General features: G+C 50.7%; 1 protein-coding gene across 1 annotated transcript in view; it reads right to left on the bottom strand.

Moving 5' to 3' along the window:
• Lrrn2 (leucine rich repeat neuronal 2) overlaps positions 1-10,075 on the bottom strand; it is a 71,687-nt gene extending 61,612 nt beyond the window's left edge. Inside the window, exon 1 of the mRNA XM_004663560.2 lies at positions 9,864-10,075. The gene's annotated coding sequence lies outside the window, so the exon portion shown is untranslated. The remainder of the gene's footprint in view (positions 1-9,863) is intronic.
• Positions 10,076-18,852: the final 8,777 nt, after the last annotated feature.

The raw sequence follows: 18,852 nt of genomic DNA, 5'->3' as shown, positions 1-18,852 counted from the left end.
GGTGAGTGGAGAAGGGAATTCGTAGTGTCATCCGGGATTTCTGACATGATGGGAGCAAGCCCTGACCAGAGGCCTGGCTTGTTCACTAACTCTGTGGCTTCCAACAAACCCCTTCTCTCCCAGCTTTGGTTTTACTGTTTAGAAAACTGGCACTTCCGACTCAGGGCTGCCTCGTGATGAGGTGGTTCTCCAGGGTCACTGGGAGGTCAGGAGGCCAAGTGGGACTTGCCTCTGCTTTTGCCTTTACTTTCGTGTGATTGGGAGTAAGACAAATGTATTACAGACCTACAGGTCAGACTGACGTGGGTTTAGGTTAAAGTCAAGGTGTTTACAGATTCGATCCTTTCTGGAGGCTTCAGGGGGAGAATCTGTTTCCTGCCTTTCCCAGGCCCTATAGGTCGCCTGCATTCCTTGGCTCGTGGCCCTTCCTTCTTTCAGAGCCAGCGATGGCCAGTCATATCTTTCTCATATGGCCGCATTCTAACACTGACTAGTGCCTTCTCTTTCCATGATACACTGGGGCCACCAGGATAACCCAGGTCCCTTTCTTGTTTGAAGGTCAACCAGCACCTATCATCCCACAGACAGCATCTGCTCCCCTCTGCGTTGTAACAGAGCATCCTCACGGGTTCCAAGGATTAGCATACTAGAGAAGGGCTGCTATTTGGCTGCCCACACAGCCACAGTTTTGTTTTGAAAAACTGCATCAATTTCTAGAAGCACTGGAAAGCCACCTGGCTAGATGACTTTCCGTTCTAAAGCGCCACGACCTGGAGCTCATCGTCCTTGTTTCTCTTGGGTGAGCCTTACGGAGAAACAGGAACTTTGGGGTCTGCCCCTCAGGCGTGAATGTTGCCAGGCTGTCTTGGAGGGTTGCGCAGAGATGAGTCTCGATGTCCAGCAGGAAACGGGTCTCCAGGGAGAAACCTCTCTGTCGCCACTCCTTTCTCTCTACTCTGTATGCACCTCAGTATCCAGACTAACCTGCAATATCTGCTCTTGTTTTACTTCTAGGTTAGGCGCTCGAGCTGCGTGTGTGGTGCAGAAGGCACATCGCTTGAGCGGCCATGAAGTCCGATACCGTTGTCCCTTCCCCACACTTTAATCCCTGGCACTGACCTCTGCCCTCCAGCATCTGTGGGTGAAACAGCTTGGTCTTTGCCCTAGGGGAGATGGTGGCCTCCCCTCTCCTTCCACCTATTTCACCTTGGCCGAAACCTCAGCAGGCACCTTCTGCCAAGGGCTTGGGACCCAGTGGGCCTGCAGAACAACTCTCTCCAGAGAAAGGTGCCCTGGGAGTTCATCACAGCCCTGCCGTCTTCCGATTTCAGGCAAACAGCTCACCCTCTCTCAGCCCTGCTTTCCCTCTGGGGTAAAACGGAAAGTCATTCCCGTTCCTACCGCTCACATCCCGAGGGACTCTGGAAGAGCTATGTGTTGCAGTAGGGAAAAGCTATTCTCTAGAAGAGTGGCCCTGGGGACAAGGAGAAGAAAAGGAACTAACATTTATTGAGCTTCCACTTTGTAGCAGGCACTTTACACAGATTAGATGGTTTGATGTGGTGGCTGGGAACCAGGGCTCTGGAGCCACAGCAATGTGGGGCTGAAGTCTGGCTCTGTCACTTGTGACTGTGCGTGTGGCCTCAGGCAAGTGACTTAATGCTTTCCAGCTTTAGTCCCGTCAGCCGCAAAATGGGGGAAAATAATGTCAGCTTCCCAGTGTTCTGTGGATTAAATGAGATAAATGCACATAAGCACTCAAAAACGCTAGCTGTTATTATTAACAACCCCTGGGAGTGGGTGTTATTAACCCACACTTACACGTGCCCAAGCTGAGGCTCAGGAGCTTGCTAAAACGCCCAAGGGCAAGTGCTAGACAATGTGGACTCCAACCCATATCCAGCACAACCCACTTGCTCTGGACTTGAGCCACAAGGACAGCAGCCTCAGACTTGACCCTGCAGCTCCCAGGAGCAGAATCTGGGATACAGCCCTCCTTTCTCAGCTCCGAACCCAGAGCAGAAAAGAAGCCTATTGAGTGAGAGGTGGCATTTTACTCCCATGACTCTTGACTTCTGCTCACTGGCTAGGGTCCGGGGAGGAGTGCATCCCCACCTGTGTCTCAGGTGGGTGAGGGCACACAGGTGGATCTTCTTACTCTACTCCGCACTCCTCCTCCTTACTGTAGAAGTGAGCCACCACCCACTCTTGCCAGGACACTTGGCACTCAGGGGAAGATCTTCCTTTGGTGAGATCTCACTTCCAGTTCACTAACAGAAATGATACAGAGTAACTTGCTGGGCAGGAGGTCAGGCCCTAAGAGGAAGTAAGAAGAGAAGCTGGCTGCAGACTGAAGAGGGAAATGGGGCTCAGGGGCATTACAGAGCAGTGGGGACCCCTGACATCAGTGGGTCCGAAAGCATCCGTGGAAGAGCGGCCGATTAAAAGGTCTGCGGATGTGGAACAGGGAGAATGCTGTTGCAGGCAAATGGCTTCCAAGAACAGAGAGCAGCGGGCCCTGGCCACCCCAAAGTGCTGCTGTCCTTGGAAGGGAGGCAAGAGAGGGCACGAGAATCCTAGATGGCTGGGAAGGGGCTGATCCAGGGACCAAGCCAGGTCTTGGGGGCACTGAGCCCTAGCTGACTTCCTCCCATAGGTGGAAGAGTCCAGGACCGTCCCCCTCCCAGCCCTCAGCCACAAGCTCTTCTTGTTCAAATCCTCCCCTCTGCACAGTGGAGCCCTACTCGGCTCTCTAGACCTAATCTGCCACACCTCCCGAGGAAGCGTTCCCTATATAACTCCCACACGGAGCTCACAGTTCTGATAACATTTATAGTCTAAATCACACAGTTTAGCACTTGGTTTTAAATACTGTCTGGTATTATTCCCTCATTATTTCAGAGTATGAGTTCTGCCTCCCCAACTCATCTCTGTGTCTCCTCTCCAACAGAGACTAGGGCTTGATGATTCTTATATTCTCCCGACCCCTACCGTACTCCCCTCCCCGGCCCCCGCCTACCCCCAGACCAAGCTCCCCAAACACACAGACACACACTGGATGACCAAGAGACCGTCCATGGCAGTAGTCACAACTTCCTGACTAGGCTCTTAGTGCAATGGATGGCCCAAGGCCCAGCGCTTCAAAATCCCAAACCTGACCAAGCCTCCCATCTCACTCAGATAAGCTCAACTCGTCACCAGACCCCACGGCTCGAGGGTGACCTCTCGGTCATTGCTCAACCTTGGCTCCTGCCTTTCTCCTCAAGCGCATGCTCTCAGCAGCCCAGCCCCATTCTGCATCCCTCCGCCCAGCCCTCATGGTTGCCCTCTCCGCCAGCCTCTGTGGTGACCCTGAACAAAGGGCAGCCTCTGTTTCACCTCCTTGCTCTGTTTTTCCTCACAGCACTTAACACTTTCTAATATGCCATTTGCTTTCTAAGTTTATTTTGCTGTTTCCCCAGACAATAAAGTCAAAGGTCCTGAAGGGCCCAGCTCTCTGGTTGCTTCCTGCTGTCTGTACCCTCGGGGCTAGGCTCAGTAAATACTGGCTGATGAAGAGACTACGGTCCCCCCTCTCCCCAGGTGGGGTGGCAGAAGCATTGCCTATGGCAAAGATGGGCAGAGAGCAAGACAATTCTGCAGGTCCCCTTGGGTTGTGGAAGTCCACCCTTCCTCCTTTACCTGCTCTGGGGAACACCTTCTGACGTCCAGGGCAAAACACCAGGCTGTCTCCCTGCACTTCCTTCCACGAAGTTTTCACATCTCCAGTGGCCCTGTGGTGATCATTCCACCTTCCTGGCACCACCACTTCTGCCCTGCCAGGCCGAAGCCAAACACTTGATGGAACACTTTACAGACACATAACCTCCATGGCCTTTCTTCTCTCTGCCTCCCTTCTTTTTCCCTAGAAGGATCTGGTAAGACAGACCTGCTTCACCTGGAAGACCTAAGCTGCTGCTTCGTAATGACTGTCCCTTTGACCACACACTTTCTCCGAATGCTACAGGGCAGACCAGACTAGCTCTTCCCACGACACATGAGCCTGTCTTGTCAGTAACATCCAGCTGTCAGCAGACCCTCAGCCCACCGGGTCTCCACCCACTGTAACCAGGTGTGTCTCACTTCTCATGACTTCCAGCGAGCCACATTTGCTGGATGCTATCCTACGTCTATGGGCACCAACTCTTAGGTTAGCTTCTCTGTGGGCTCAGAGGCTGTAAGCAGATGCAGAAGGAAATAAAGATGGATCTTAAACATTTGGTCCTTGGGGCTGGGGATGTGACTCACTGGTGAGCATTTGCCTGGCATGCTAAAGACCCTAGTTTCAATCCTTAGCACTTCCACAAAAACAAACAATAAAAGAACCCCAGTGGTATTAATATCATGTCCTTTTTTTTTTTCTTTTATTCCTTGAGGTAGGGTCTCACTCCAGCCCAGGCTGACCTGGAATTCACTATGGAGTCTCAGGCTGGCCTCAAACTCATGGCGATCCCCCTACCTCTGCCTCCAAGGGGCTGGGGTTAAAAGTGTGCACCATCATGCCTGACCCTTTTTTTTTTTTTCCTTTTATCCTTCACAGTTTTTTTTTCTCCCTTATCCAAATGAGGTTTTTTTGGGTTTTTTTTTCCTTCCCTCTTCCTTTTCCTACTTCAAATAACATGTCCTTTAAGAGCAGATGGAAGAAAGTGGTCAGGAAGACCTTCTCTAATGATCCTCAAAGGGGGAAAGGTAGCCACTGGCTTGGATAGGGCTGGCATAGGAGACTTTATCCTATAGGGAGAAGCTAGCTAGGAGAATGGGCTATATCACCCTAGGGCACCTCTAAGTCCAAGGAGTGATGGATTCTGGGGGCAGTGAAGAGGCCAGGGCCCTGGTGACAGAAGGATTAAATCCCTCCATTTTTTTTCACATGTCCTCAATTTTGAGCAAATTTGAGCCCCAGTTTCTTCATGTTTGAATTAGAGATAAGAATACCTACCTAGCTAATGGGGGTGTTCAGAGATCTTATTGGGTAAAGGGGTGAAGCATGTGACCCGGCGCCTGGTGCACACGAGTGTGTAAATGCTAGGCGCTGACGTGTACGTCATTACAAATTGAGAGGTGGACGCTGAGAAACTGTTTCTGCCCCAGGAACCCTCTGCTGTGCTTCATGCTGGAATTCACGTCAAGCCCATCAAACACTGAGCAGCAGGGAAGATGTGGGTGGGAGAAGCTCACAGGGACAAACTGAATTTGAAAGCAGACCTGGTTAAACTCACTTCCTACAAGGCAGCCCTCTCAGGCCAAAGCATCTCCCAGATTCCTGGGAAGTGCCAGAAGGCCACGGCAGCTCTGGTTTGGAATGGAATCTAAGGCCTTGATGACTTCAACTGCTCAGGAGGCCAAGGTCATGCCACCAAATCTAGCAGGACCGTACCAGGTCTCCTGGCTGGAGGCTCACCCTTTAAGACCAAAGCGTGTGGGGTTGATCTGGGCAGGTGGTCACCCCCACTGGAAGCCCAGCTCCTAGCACTGGGGACAAAGAGGCTGAGGCGGATGGCTCAGCAGCATGAGTGATGACCTTGAAGGACATCACATATACACCAGAGCACTTTTTCATATTTGATTCCTGTGCCCAGACACCCTCAGCACCAGTGTCCCAGGCCCACTCCTTCTCCTGGCTGACTCCTTTTCAAGCCTTGACCCAAACACCACATGCTTCCGCAGATAGGTGACCTCTTCTGCTCAGCCCTGAACTACACCACAGTAAAAGCACTTCTGTCGCACTGACTATATGCCACACACTGTTCTGAGCTCCTCAGCGCATTACTTCATTGGATCCTCATAACAGCCCTATAGCCACCACCCCCCATCCCCGTTACAAGTGGGGAAACGGAGGCATGGAGAGGTTAGATGACTTTGCCAATGTCTCCTAGCTCCGTGTGGAGCAGTGGTTGGGACTCCAGCTGGATGGCTCCAGGATCTATACCTTTACTGTGAACAACCTGAGGTGTAGAGAAAACAGCCCATCTCCCTCTGTTTCTGCATACAGCCCAGGATAGGCAAGGTTCTTAGGAAAGATGGGCTAAATAGACCTGAGTGAGACCAACTCAGTGCATTTTCAACATGCACACTGTGAGGCCAGGATAAAAGCATCCTTGAGTTCTGACCTCTCTTAGAGACCCAACCACAGAACACTGCACAGGGTCTAGTCCAGCTTTTGCTGTTTTTGTCATGTTTCTCATCTTCTGGGTTTTTTTTTTTTTTTTTCCTTTGGTTTTGTTTTGTTTTACTAGGTAGAGTCTCATTGTAGTCCAGGCTGACCTGGCACTCACTCTGTAGTCCCAAGTTGGCTTTGAACTTACAGTGATGTTCCTATCTCTGATCCACCCCTGGCCCCCCAAGTGTGATGGGATTAAAGGTGCACTTGTCAATTATCTTCTGCCTTTGTTTCCTCCCTTCTGTGCCTTGGTCATGCTCCACACTTCCTGTCCTCATTTAGCCTTGACCATTGACCTTGTCCTTGCCTGTAGTCCTTGCAGGCTCCCAAGCTTCCCATTCCCATATTCAGCCTTGGGACTTTCATAAAGAGTCCAGGCTTGTCCAAGAGGCTGAGAACAGGAGTAAGACTGACTCATTAGACTGACCATGGACAGAGCTCCTATGCTAATCCTGAATGAAAACAGCAATTTTCTGCCCACTCTATCCAGATGCAGGTGGGGGCTTGGGGAGGGGAGCTGCCAGCTGCCGCTTGTCCCACACTATAAGAAGTCAGAAAGATTCTCTGCCCTCCCTGTGTTCTCTCCAGGGTCCAAACTTCTCCAAGAAGGCTTCCTTCATCATGTGAGAAGTCTTTTTTTTTTTTAAATAAAAAACATTAAAAATTTTTGTTTGTTTGTTTATTTGAGAGTGATAGAGAGAGAGAGAGAGAGAATGGGCGCACCAGGGCCTCCAGCCACTGCAAACGAACTCCAGATGCATGCACCAACTTGTGCATCTGGCTTACGCGGATTGAGCCTCAAACCAGGGTCTTTAGGTGTCACAGACAAGCGCTTCATCTCTCCAGCCCACGTGAGAAGTCTTATTCATGCAAATCGTGTAATCATTCCAGTAATATATTCTAGTGCTTTTTTTTTTCAGTGCTAAGAATCGAACCTAGTGTGAACCTAGGATCTCATGCTTGCTAGGCAAGTGCTCTACCTTTATGCTATCTTTCTAGCCTTTATAGTCTAATAACTCTAATATTTCAAGCGGAGGAACAAGACACACTCAAGAAAAACTATGGTAAAATCGGAGCGTCATCATAACAGTAGAACTTTTCCGATGTCACTGACATCACAGGAGCCAAGTGAACTGCAGATAATCAGTGATTTCAAACCTGAGTGACCTAGAACAAGTGGTCCATTCCCTATAGTCCTCCATCTCGTCAGCTAGAAAACAGGGACAGTGATGCAACCACAAAGCGATCCAGAGAATTGAGCATAATGGTTTTGGTGAAGCTCCTCACACAGCCTCACACAGAGCAGCTTTCTCAATAAACAGTCCTCATTGCTTCCCTTCTTGTGCAAGCACTACTTTCCACCCAGCCTGGCCTCCTAGAGAGATGGTGAGACATGAACTGCTCCAGTCTTTTGGGTCAGAAACGTAGACAAGTGGTACCTGGCGCATGGGAAGGGAAGGTCCTGCTATGTTAAGGGCCATTCTGTGATGATTTTGATAATCTTCGAGGATTGTTCATACTCCCCCACCTTGGAAAGAAGCTGGTGAACACAGAACTGTTAAGTCCAAATACAAGTTTGGTTCAGTCCAAGACGCATAGGTGTGTCTATTGCTATACACTCAGCTCTTAAAATAGTGCTAATCACATAGTAGGTGCTCAATAAATAGTTGTTGAATGAGCAAGTTTCAAAAGTAATGGATTTTTAAAAAAAGCAAATGACTTTTCACTTTCCCTTCAAAAAAGAAAAGAAAAAAGAAACAAGAGGGCATGGAGTAGGAGGAGCAAGTGAGTGTAGGGACACCAGGGTCAAAGACATGCAGGTACCAGGACAACCAGCCTGCAAAGGGGATGCAAGAGAAGCAATAGTGAATGTGCCCCCACTGTCAGGAGGTGGGGGGCTGTGCAGCTAGCAAGGAACCTGCTGGCCTAGCCTGCCTGGAATGCAGCTCAGCTCTCTGACCTCTCACTGCCCTGGGTATCTCCCGCAGGGTAGGTTTTGTCAGGGAAGATGTGAATTTAGGGGTGCTCCTAAGGTGCTAGATCGTGGGTGGCTTTCAGTCTCTGAAGCACCAAGGCTTTTCCTTCTACTCTTTCCAAATATTAGGTCTTACCCCAGGCTCAAGTTACCCCTTAAAGGAAGGGGAAGGTGTTCGAGGCATCCCTGGGAATACACCACCTCCACAGTACCTGGCAGGAAAGGGAGTGAAGCCACCCACATGTGACTTTTTCTGGCAGAAAGAGGATCCACAGACAAGGGGACCTTGGTGCCCTGTACGCAGTCCTTTCCACCCCATGCTCTTTTGGAGGGGCATTTAGGAGCAATGGACATCAGCCTAAGCGTCATCCAGGGCTGGTGCAGCTGGGGACACGGAGCCTACCATCATTCTGGACAAGTAAAGAAACCTAGATCTGCTTTCCCTATCCTCCCAGTGATGGTGAGCAAGCTGGCAGGGAGCCACCTCTGCCGTCCTGATCTGGGAAGGCTGTCCTCTCTACTGCTCCTCTCCTGGGGTCTTCAAGCAGAAGGCCTTCCAGTCTGTCCCTGGCAACCATCGCTGTGCCCAGCCCACCCCCTCCAGCCCTGCCAGCCGCCCAATTAGAAGCTGCGTTGGCTCCAACAGATGGGAGCTGCGGCAGCTTGAGGAACAGAGCACAAAGCCCAGCTGACATTTTCCTTCCTGTTCCTTTGGTGGAGGGGTGGGGTGGGGGGGAGGACAGGGGTCGGGGGAAGCACGGACAACACCCCTGGGACTAACTCCCTGCGTCCAGCTCTCTCCGCCACCTCTCCAGCGTCTCAGCTCAGTCCCCTGCATCCCACCACTCCCGGTTCTTGGCCGGCTGGGCAGCCTGCGCCGGCACAGCCCTGCCAATTGCCAGCAGGACAGACGGCCCACCTGTGGCTGGTCAGCCCTGTCGGTCTCCCCGACTCCGGGTGCCGTAGCGGGCTCAGAGCTGCCCTTCCATTTCCGCCTCGCCCCACCCCCACAGCGCCCAGGCTGATTCTAGCCCGCCCCTCCCCCACCCCAAATGTCCCATCCTAGGCTGCAGTGAGATGCCAGCCACTGGCCAGGGACGAGTCTGGCTTCTGGTGCCCGTTACTTTGGGCAGAGCCTAGGCCACCTTGTCCCTCCAGCACGCAGGGACGAGCTCCAAGGAAGGAAAAGTCCCCGAGGCTCGGAAGCATTTCCATCCTGCGAGGGTGCCCCCGTCACGCCCTCCCTTAACCCCGGTGCCACCTCTCGGGCTCCTCCACCTCTCCGGGGCTCCGTTCTGCCCAGCAACAGTTTTCTTTGCGAGGGGGGAGGGAAGGCGGGGATGGGAATGTGGGGGTCTCTCCTGGTAGATTAAGGCCCAGTCCCCCTCCCCCTCCGCTCCGGTCCGGCGGGTGCAGCCGGCCACCTCCTGGGCATTCTGAGGTCTCCTTCCCTCTCCCCTCCACCGAGTCACCAGGTCCCCTGCAGGCACGTCGGCGACGGCCGCAGTCGCCCCTCCCCCGGCCCTCCCCAGGTCATCCGAGCTGCGGGCCGCGGTCGCGAGGGGGGGAAGGGGGGACAGGAGCGCGGCGCCCCGAGGCGGCGGCTCCCGCCGGGTCCCTCGCAGCCAACGCCAGCGGCCTCGGCGTCCGCGACACCGGGCCGCGGCCATCCGGGAGCCGCACACTCACCCCGCGGGTGCCGGTCCGCTGTCCGTCCGTCCGCTGTCCGTTCGTCTGTCCGCCCGCCGCCGGGCTGGCCTGGGGCTGGGTGGAAGGGTGTCTGTGTGTGTGTGTGTGTTGGGGGGGGGGGGGAGGACGCCGCTCCGTGCCCTCCCGCCGCGAGCGCTGCCCGCACCGGCCCGGAAAGCTCGCCAGGCGCCTGCCCCAACGTGCAACTCGTCCCGGGAGCGGTGGCGGGGCCGAGCCGGCGACGGCCCGATCGCAGTCGGTCCCCGCCCTGCCCCCTCCCCCCGGCGGGAGAGCGCCCGTCCGCCCGTGCACTGAGCAGGCAGGCCCTCGGGCGCCGGGCGCCCCTCTGCGCGCCCCGCTCCCGCCCGGTTTCTCGCTGGTTCGCGCTCCTCGCTCGCTGCTCCGCGGCTCTCCCAACCTCCCCAGCCCACTCCGGTCGCCTCCTCCCCGTCTGCTCGCCGCGCCAACCCCCTCCAGTCCCGCTGCCGTTTTAACTCCTGAGTGGCCAGAGGGCCCCTCCGCCTAACACACACACATCCCAGAGGAAGGAGTTGGGTGGGGCCCGAGGTTCGGGTTAGCTGTCCTCCAACGTTGCGCATGGGTCAGGAGCGATTGCAATTTCAGCTTGGAGGACAGGTTGCAAGCTCATAGGCTCAACGCATGCACCTGTGACATTTTTTTTTGTGTGTGCCTTGCATGGTGCCTCCCCAAGTTAACAGTGGGCTAAGGAGAATAGTGGGTTAGAATTTCTTCGTGGACACAGACATCTCTCATGTTTAAGGAGGGAGTGGAATATCCCTGAGTTCTCAGCGGTTTTTTCCAGCCACTGTCTCCCGAACAGGTAGCTTAGCGTCCTGGCATTTAGTAAAGGAGGTTAGTCTCAGGAGGACTAAGGTAGGAAGGGCTAGACAACGGGTTCTCCACCCTGTACGTTGGCCATCACCAAGCCAAAAAGGCAAGCACGCGCCCATCCATGCAGAAATGGGATCTGGGGGTTGGAGAGATGGCTTGGCGGTTAAGGCGCTTGCCTGCGAAGCCAAAGACCCAAGTTTGATTCCCCAGGACCCACGTAAGCCAGATGCACAAGGTGGCCCATGCGTCTGGAGTTCTTTACAGCCACTGAAGGCCCTGACACACCCATTCTCTCTCTCTGTCTCTCAAATGAGTAAGTAATTTTAAAAAAACTTTTAAAATAAGGGTGGGATCTGGGCTGCTGCCTGGTGACAGGAAATTTGTGTCAGTGCCAGACATAGGGGCATTGGAAAGTGGATCTCTTGCCCAGGACTTTGAAGGGTCTGGACCACTCAAAACAGAGATGAAAGCTTAGTTCTGTGGCAGGCCACATCCCACCAGAACCCAAGCCCCCACAGGCAAGGGGACTTCTGTAAGGCAGGGCCTCCCTAGGCTCCCATCTTCCATCCAGGTCTTGAGCTGAGTGTCCCCTGGTCAGACACAGACCAAGTACCCCAGTCTTACCTTTTCCAAGAGCACAGCCGGCAGTGACAGTCAAACCTGGAGGCTCTGTGCTGGAAACTTGAAGGTTTGTGTTCACTATGCACCTCCATCCACCCACACACCCATCCACCCACCCATCCAGTAAGCATAAACGAGGTCCTGCTGAACCTCTCCTGTGCCTCCACCTTCCACCCCTGCTGTGGGGTATAATGGTCTTGAGGAGCCGAGAGGGACAAGTTGGAAGTACATGAAACAAATTTTAACATTTCAAGGCAATAGAAAGTGCCATGGAAATAGAGAAAGAAAAATGCCATTATGGGCTCGGGTTATTCACGGAAGGTTTTATGGAGGAGCAGAGCTTCCAGCTGAGCCCAGCTGGAGGGATGGGATTTAAACTGGCAGAGGAAATGGGGACCAGCAAGGCTGGAAAGTGGAGGCTAGCAGGATGGAATAGGTTGTCTGTAAGGGCAAAAATTTGCATCCCTACTATTAGGTGCCAAGGCTTTTTACGTATTTCCCTCGTCCTATCCTGAGTTGACTTATGTTCCCATTTAACAGACTAGGGACCAGAGGCTGGGAGAGTTTAAGGACGTAGCCCCATCTAGAGGCAGAATGGTAGTTCTCATTCTAGTCTGGCAGCTCTTGCAGGGCTAGAGTGTGTGTGGGGGGAGGAGGGGAACGACACTGATCAGGGACCTGAAGTGCTGAGCTCAGCAATGCAGCCCTGGCCACGATGATTTGGGGTCAAGGAAGCTGGGGAGATGGATACTGCAGACATGGGGTTGGGGTGGGGGCAGTAAGAAAGGAGAGCAAATTCCAAGGCCCTTGTAAGGAAGACCTGGTACTTGGGTCCAAGGTTTGATTCTAAGCTTTTGCATCTGAGCATTTGGGCCCCTGGTCAAGTCAGTGGAGTCGTCTTTCCAGCCCCAGGGCCAAGGTCAACGTGTGCAAACTGCTGATGAAAGGAGATTTTTGTCAATCCTCCCCAGCTCCAGAGCTGGGTTAGCGCTTACAGTGCTCTGCAGCCCAGTGCCCACACCGCTGAGTACAGTTGTCTTACCTCAGCCACAGGGCAAACCCTAAGTCCTGGGCAACCCCAAGTGTTGTAGTGGATGCCCAACAATTGGTTGTGGTTGTGATCTGGGGGATAAAGTCACTCTGTGTCACCCAGGCTGGCCTCTGACTTTCAGTCTTCCTGACTCGGCATTCTGAGAGCTGGGATCGCAGGCACATGCCACCATACCTGGTGATAGCTGAGTCGTGGAAGAATACATGGGGTAAATGCAAACATTTGCCGCTGGCGGACCTCTGAGTGGCAGATCCTGAAGCATGCTGGGGGTGGGGTGGGGGGGTGGGCAGGGATGGTCTCAGGGGACTTGTGTCAGCCATGGGGCTGGAATGGGACAGGCTGTTCTGGAACTGACTCCAAGTTTCTTATAACCCAATGGGGAAGGTGTTAGAGTCAGAGAGCTCTGGATTTGAAACTTGCTTCTCTACTTACTCTTTGTGGCTTCATGGAAAGTACTGAACGTCTCTGAAATCCCTTTCCTGTATAAAAAAAAAAACAACTTTTAAATTAAATAATAGCTATACGTGTGCTAATAAAATAGTAGCCATTACTTTATTAATAGTAATTGGTTTGTAAACAGCAACTGGCTTATGAATGAAGAGGTACCAATGGGCACTTACTGAGCACATACTGCACGCAAGGGAGTGATTTCACTTCTGAGTCATCTAGCCAAAAACTCCAGATGGACATGGTGGTACATGTCTGGAATTCTAGTTGCTTTGGAAGCTAAGGCAAGAGGATCATGGGTTCAAGGCCAGCCTGTGTAACTAAATAAGATCCTGTCTCAAAAATAAACAAGGGCTGAGAATGTGGCTCAGAGGTAGACAACTTCACTATCATGCATAAAGCCCAACAATGCAAAAAGACAAGAGAAAATTCTGGAGGCATGGTGGTGTGTTCCTTGAAGCCCGGCACTTGGGAGGCAGAGGTAGGAGGCTCACTGTGAATTTGAGGCCAGCCTGAGATTACATGGTGAATTTCAGATTAGCTTGGGCTAGAACGAGACCCTGCCTTAAAGAAAAAAAAAAAAAAAGAAAGAAAGAAAGGAAAGAAAGAAAAAGAAAATTCCACCAAGTCTAGGACTCTAGAAATAGAACAGCTCACCCAACATTCAGGTAAGTTGCACATGAAAGGATGGGTTGAGATCTGAACTCACAGCTGAGCGCAGAGTCCAAGTGTGGAGCCAATTGCCCATTGTTCTTTTAGAGGAGAGTACCAGTCCGGGCACTGATGCGTACTCAGGACTGTTCTGAGATGTCACAGAGGCTATCATGTGTGGGGTGGGCACTGGGTCTGGCCCACGCAGCCTCTCAGTGAATGACAGGCGTCGCTCTCCTGTGTTGTCGTTCTGACTGAGGTGGACACTTCCCTAGGAAAAGCTGAGAACTCAATCCAGTGTCTCTCTCTCTCACACCCTCTTTCTCTCTGTCTCTTTCAGAAGCTGCTAGCTAATTACTCAGAGGATTTAATGGCCCTGTTATTCACCTTTGCCCTCCAAGTTTAATCTCTAAGCTTAGCCAAGAACAATGTCCTGCCAGGAACCCTGGGACTCTAGAACATCAGAGTGTCTCTAGAGAGGGACGCTGACATGACACACCCTTGGAAGTGAGCCTCAGCTCAACCTCTCTTGACTCTTTAGTGAAAGGATCAGGACCTTGAAGCCATAGGCATACTCTGAGTAGGTGTAGGCTGTAAGGAGGGAAGGCTCCTCCTCGAGTCTGGCAGCTAAATTAAGACAGAGCAGGGAGGCTGACCAAAGCGTGAACCCTACTGCCCGTAACTTCAGCTCAGGAGATGCAAATGAAAACTTTGGGAGTCAGTGAGGACATTTGTCCTGCCAGTGGCCCAAGTTACCGTGAGTATGACTCCAGAGCAGTGGTCCTCAGACGTGAGAGTCACCCAGGAAGCATGCAGACGTACTCACTATGCCTTGTCCACACTCAGGTTCTGCAGCACGTGAAGTCTGTATTTTGGAAGAACTATCCAGGGGCTTCTGAGTCAGGTGATGGGAAGAACCTTGCTTTGGTGGCTGGGAGTGCCCCTGGCTCTCTGAACTTGCCCTGTCTGAGCTCCCCAGGAGAGAGCCCTGTCCTCTGTGCTTTTGGGGATTAACTCATAGGCAGATATATAGTGAAACTAATGAAGCTCAAGTTTTGGGGTTTTCACCCATCGGGCACCAGGAGAGGGGTCGCTATGAAAGATGGGAGTTGTAGAGTGTTCTTGGTGGGGGAGGAATGCCAGTTTGCAAACAGGAAGCATTTGCTTTTTAATGAGGGGGGGGGGTCTCAGTCACTGCAATCGAACTCCAGATGTTTGCGCCACCTTGTGGGCATGTGCGACTTTGTGTTTGCCGCACCTTTGTGCATCTGGCTTATGTGGGATCTGGAGAGTTAATGAGGGTCCTTAGGCTTTGCAGGCAAGTACCTTAACTGCTAAGCCATGTCTTCAGCCCAGGAAGCATTTTTATGGAAGCATTTCTGAGAAGTTTAATGAAGAGATATCAAGAGAAAGGTATCTGAATTTCCAAAGCTAAGGCTCATGTAAATTGTGTTTCTAATCCTAGAGAAATATCTACATTGGATTTGAACTAATTCTGTTTTTCTTTCTTTTCTTTCTTTTTTCCTTCTTTCTTGGATCTAACTGGGGGCCTCATACATGCTAGACAAACACTACCAACTGAATTACATTCCCAGCTACAGAACTAATTCTGTATTTGCATTTTTTGGTTCTTTTTCTAACAAGGGCCCCCAAGGATCTTCTCTGGCCCCTTCCCTGGATCCACAGACACCATGGGAGCTCAGAGAACCAGACAGGTAATGCACTACAGATGGAAAAGCTGTGTGGAACCACAGGGAATCCTTAAATTTTCCCTAGGTTATATTCCTGGAAAAGGCACTGCAGGTAAAAATGGTGTACAATGAAATCTGTTTCCACCCAGATACAATTTGATAATGGAAATTACATTCCTCACTGAGGTACTGGTGCCCAACTTTTTATAGACATGAGCATAAGCACTGAGAACACCATATTTAATCAACTGTAAATGACACACCTGTACTTTGTATCTCCCAAACGGAATCTGAGTGTCTAAAACAGCTAAACTGGGCAATATGGTAACCAAATCCCATTCTGTTTAATTTAACATATTCAAAAACTTCCTGGGGGAAATGCTATTTTCAGGAGAGGGAGCATGGAATAGACTGGAGACTCCTTTTCTTCCATACAGACCCCACACAGGCAAGAGGGTGGCTCTCTGAAGTCTGAAGCTGGGAGTAAGGGCTCTGTGTCCCCAAAACAGACCAACCAGGCAGCCTCATTAGTGATGCAGCAAGCACACTCCATCATGCATGTCTGTTATGTCAATGGCAGCTAGCATGTAAAGCAAGAACTGGGGACATCGGAGGGGATCTGGAGGGCCTGAATCAAAGTGTTCCTTACCCTGGAGTACTGAGGTGCTCCCTGGAGGAGGGGACTCTTCTGAGAAAGCTCAAAAGCAGCAGAGAATGGTGAGGCTCCCAAATAGGTCAGTTCCAGGGAGTTGACTTTGGTTCTTCTCGCCATAGCCCACAGGCTGTCCGAAAGAGCACCCCCTCTACTTGATGGTTTGAAAACTGCAAGTAGGTGAAAACCACCAGTGGGGTGCAGCAAGAACTTTAAGGAAGATAGTATCCTGACATATTTCGTTAGTGCTTTTGTTAGTTTCACATAAATGTATACATGAGTATCGGGTCATGGAAATTCCCATGGAAATCTTTCCACAAGTCACCACCAAACCTTGGTCATTTATTCCCACAGACTGTGAAGAAGATAGACATGGAATATCCCCATGATTGGAACAAAACATTTACTCTAATCCAGCATCATATTGTGTGTGCCTTCCATTTATTTCTGAACATGTCATTTCAGAAGTGGCTCACAGGACAAAGACATTGGGTTCGTGTCTCCTAATCCCATTCTTTTTTTCTTTTCTTTTACTGTCTCTGACCTCTATATCTTCCTTCTTATTTTCTTTTCAGAGAAGGAAGTCTTCATGGTTTTACTTCCAGTATTTGAATTAATTCCAACATACATCTTAGTACTCTCCAAAGATCATTCCTACAATCTATGCCAACAGCTACCACCTGAGTCTTATGTTATTTTCTAAACTAGAGATTTGTCTTTTTCTTTTACATTAGCCTTTACTCTTTTATCCTACTACAATAATTTTTTTTCCAGTTTTTCGAGGTAGGGATTCACTTTAGCCCAAGCCGACCTGGAATTCACTATGTAGTCTTAGGGTGTCCTTGAACTCACAGCAATCCTCCCACCTCTGTCTCCCAAGGGCTGGGATTAAAGGCATGGGCCACCATACTGGCTTAATATAAATTTATACTTACCATTTATTATGTTATACTTTTTCCATAGATAAGTGATACAGGGGAAAGAAAATATAATTTGATAACAAAATATTTTTGCAGAGCTAGAGACTGAACCCAGGGTACCTCACATGTTAGGCCAGCATCCTTCCACTGAACTAAATCCCAGCCCACTAATGAGACTTTCTGAAGCAGTGTGTGCAGATGAGTCACTGAGGGGGCAGTAGAGTAAGGTGTGGATTCCCGGGTCCCACCGAGTGACTCTCAAATGGGGCTCACAGGCTTAATTCTCACTTGCTCCCAGGGTGGGGGATTTGATGCAGGTGGCCTGAGGACTGCCCTTTGGGGTGCTTAGCTCATCAGCTCCTTCTTGAAAGCTCTCTCCCAGCGGCTAACTAATTCCTCTATCCATGGTCCTGAAGAGATAGTGTTGGTTTATGCTTATTGCAATCTTTTGTGGTTTTTTTTTTTTCTTTTTCTTAAGGTTTTATTTTCTCCAGGCATCATGATTCTCAGTTAAATGATAAGCTCTCCCTAGGAAGTGTGCCATTCATTGCTGTATCTTCAAAGTGCTCAGTAAAAGGCCTTGCTCATGGAAGACTTCCCATAAGTCCTCTCTGCACAGGGCAGAATCCTCCTGGGCCTCCCATACCTCGCCTGAGGGTCAGAGTCCAAGAGTGCATAGGGCAGGGTTGGCAAAGCTCTGAGTTCTTTTCTCCCAGGTCAGTGTTGTCTAGTGAGTGACTTGGGACTGTCCAATTTTGTCTGTTCATCTCACCTAGAAATATTTAGGGAAAAGTGAATGAGTGAAAAAATAAACATAAAAGAATCTAGGTGCCCTACCCCCGGGACTATAGCTTCATAAAGGGTTGCTCCTTTCTTCCTATTTAGAAACTCATCAATCAGCGAAGCCGAGGAGGCTGGCAGAGGACTGGAGCTCTATGAAGCCAGCAAGGTGCCCAGGCACATAGTGAAGGGGACGTTGAAGAGCCATACTACATCTGCAGGACCCCAAGGGGGAAAGCCTGCTGAGCTGGTCCCAGATGCCATTCTTGCCTCACCCCAGTCTCAGCCCTGTGGGGAGCCCTGGAACAAGATCCTAACTTGTGTACCTTATAGTGGGCAGAGAGGAGGAAACTGGGGAGGAGGCCACCTGGCATAGTCCTATTCCTAGATAGAGTGAGTCTTCAGGCAGAGATCAGATGGGCCCATTCTCCTGTCCCAGGAGCCAGCCTGCATGATAAGCAACCTGATTAACCTTGATCTTAGCCCCTGATTCTGAGCTAGAGTATTTGGTGTATTGTCTCAGTTAGCCCTAGTGAGGTTCAGAATGGCTAGGCTCCCAGCTGGGAAGAGGCCAAAAGTAGGGTCAGCCCCATGTCACCTGACTTCAAGTCCACTGTTGGTGAGTCTTTTAAAAATCATTTATTTATTTATTTACTTAGGGGGGGAGAGAGAATGGGCATGCCAGGGCCTCTAGTCACTGCAAATGAACTCCAGATGCATGCGCCAACTTATACACTTGGCTTTATGCAGGTACTGGGGAATTGAACCTGGGTTCTTTGGCTTTGCTGGCAAGTACCTTAATGAATAAACTATCTCTCCATCCCTGTTTGTGGGTGATTTTTTTTTGTTTTTGTTTTTGTTTTTGTTTTCAGGGTAGGGTTCACTCTAGCTCAGGCTGACCTGGAATTCACCATGTAATCTCAGGGTGGCCTTGAACTCATGGCAATCCTCCTACCTCTGCCTCCTGAGTGCTAGGATTAAAGGCATACACCACCATGCTCTGCTGTTTATGGATTTTTCAAAAAATATTTTATTTATTTATTTGAGAAAGAGTGTGTTTCAGAGAGAAAGAGACAGATAGAATGGGCCCATCAGGCTTCTAGACACTGCAAGAGAACTCCAGACGCATGCACCACCTTCTGCATCTGACTTTACATGGGTACTGGGGAATTGAACTCAGGTCCTTAGGCTTTGCAGGAATGTACCTTAATGGCTGAGCCATCTCTCCATTCCTGTTTGTTGTTTTTGTTGTTTTTCTCGTATAAATACTCCTGCCTCTAATGTCAGAGATCCCACAATCCTCCAAAGCTGCCTGTCAGAGGGA

Source organism: Jaculus jaculus, chromosome 1 (genome assembly GCF_020740685.1).
Source record: "Jaculus jaculus isolate mJacJac1 chromosome 1, mJacJac1.mat.Y.cur, whole genome shotgun sequence".
NCBI lineage: Eukaryota > Metazoa > Chordata > Mammalia > Rodentia > Dipodidae > Jaculus > Jaculus jaculus.
The sequence above is the reverse complement of the archived record's forward strand: the minus strand, read 5'-3'. Positions and strand labels throughout refer to the sequence as shown.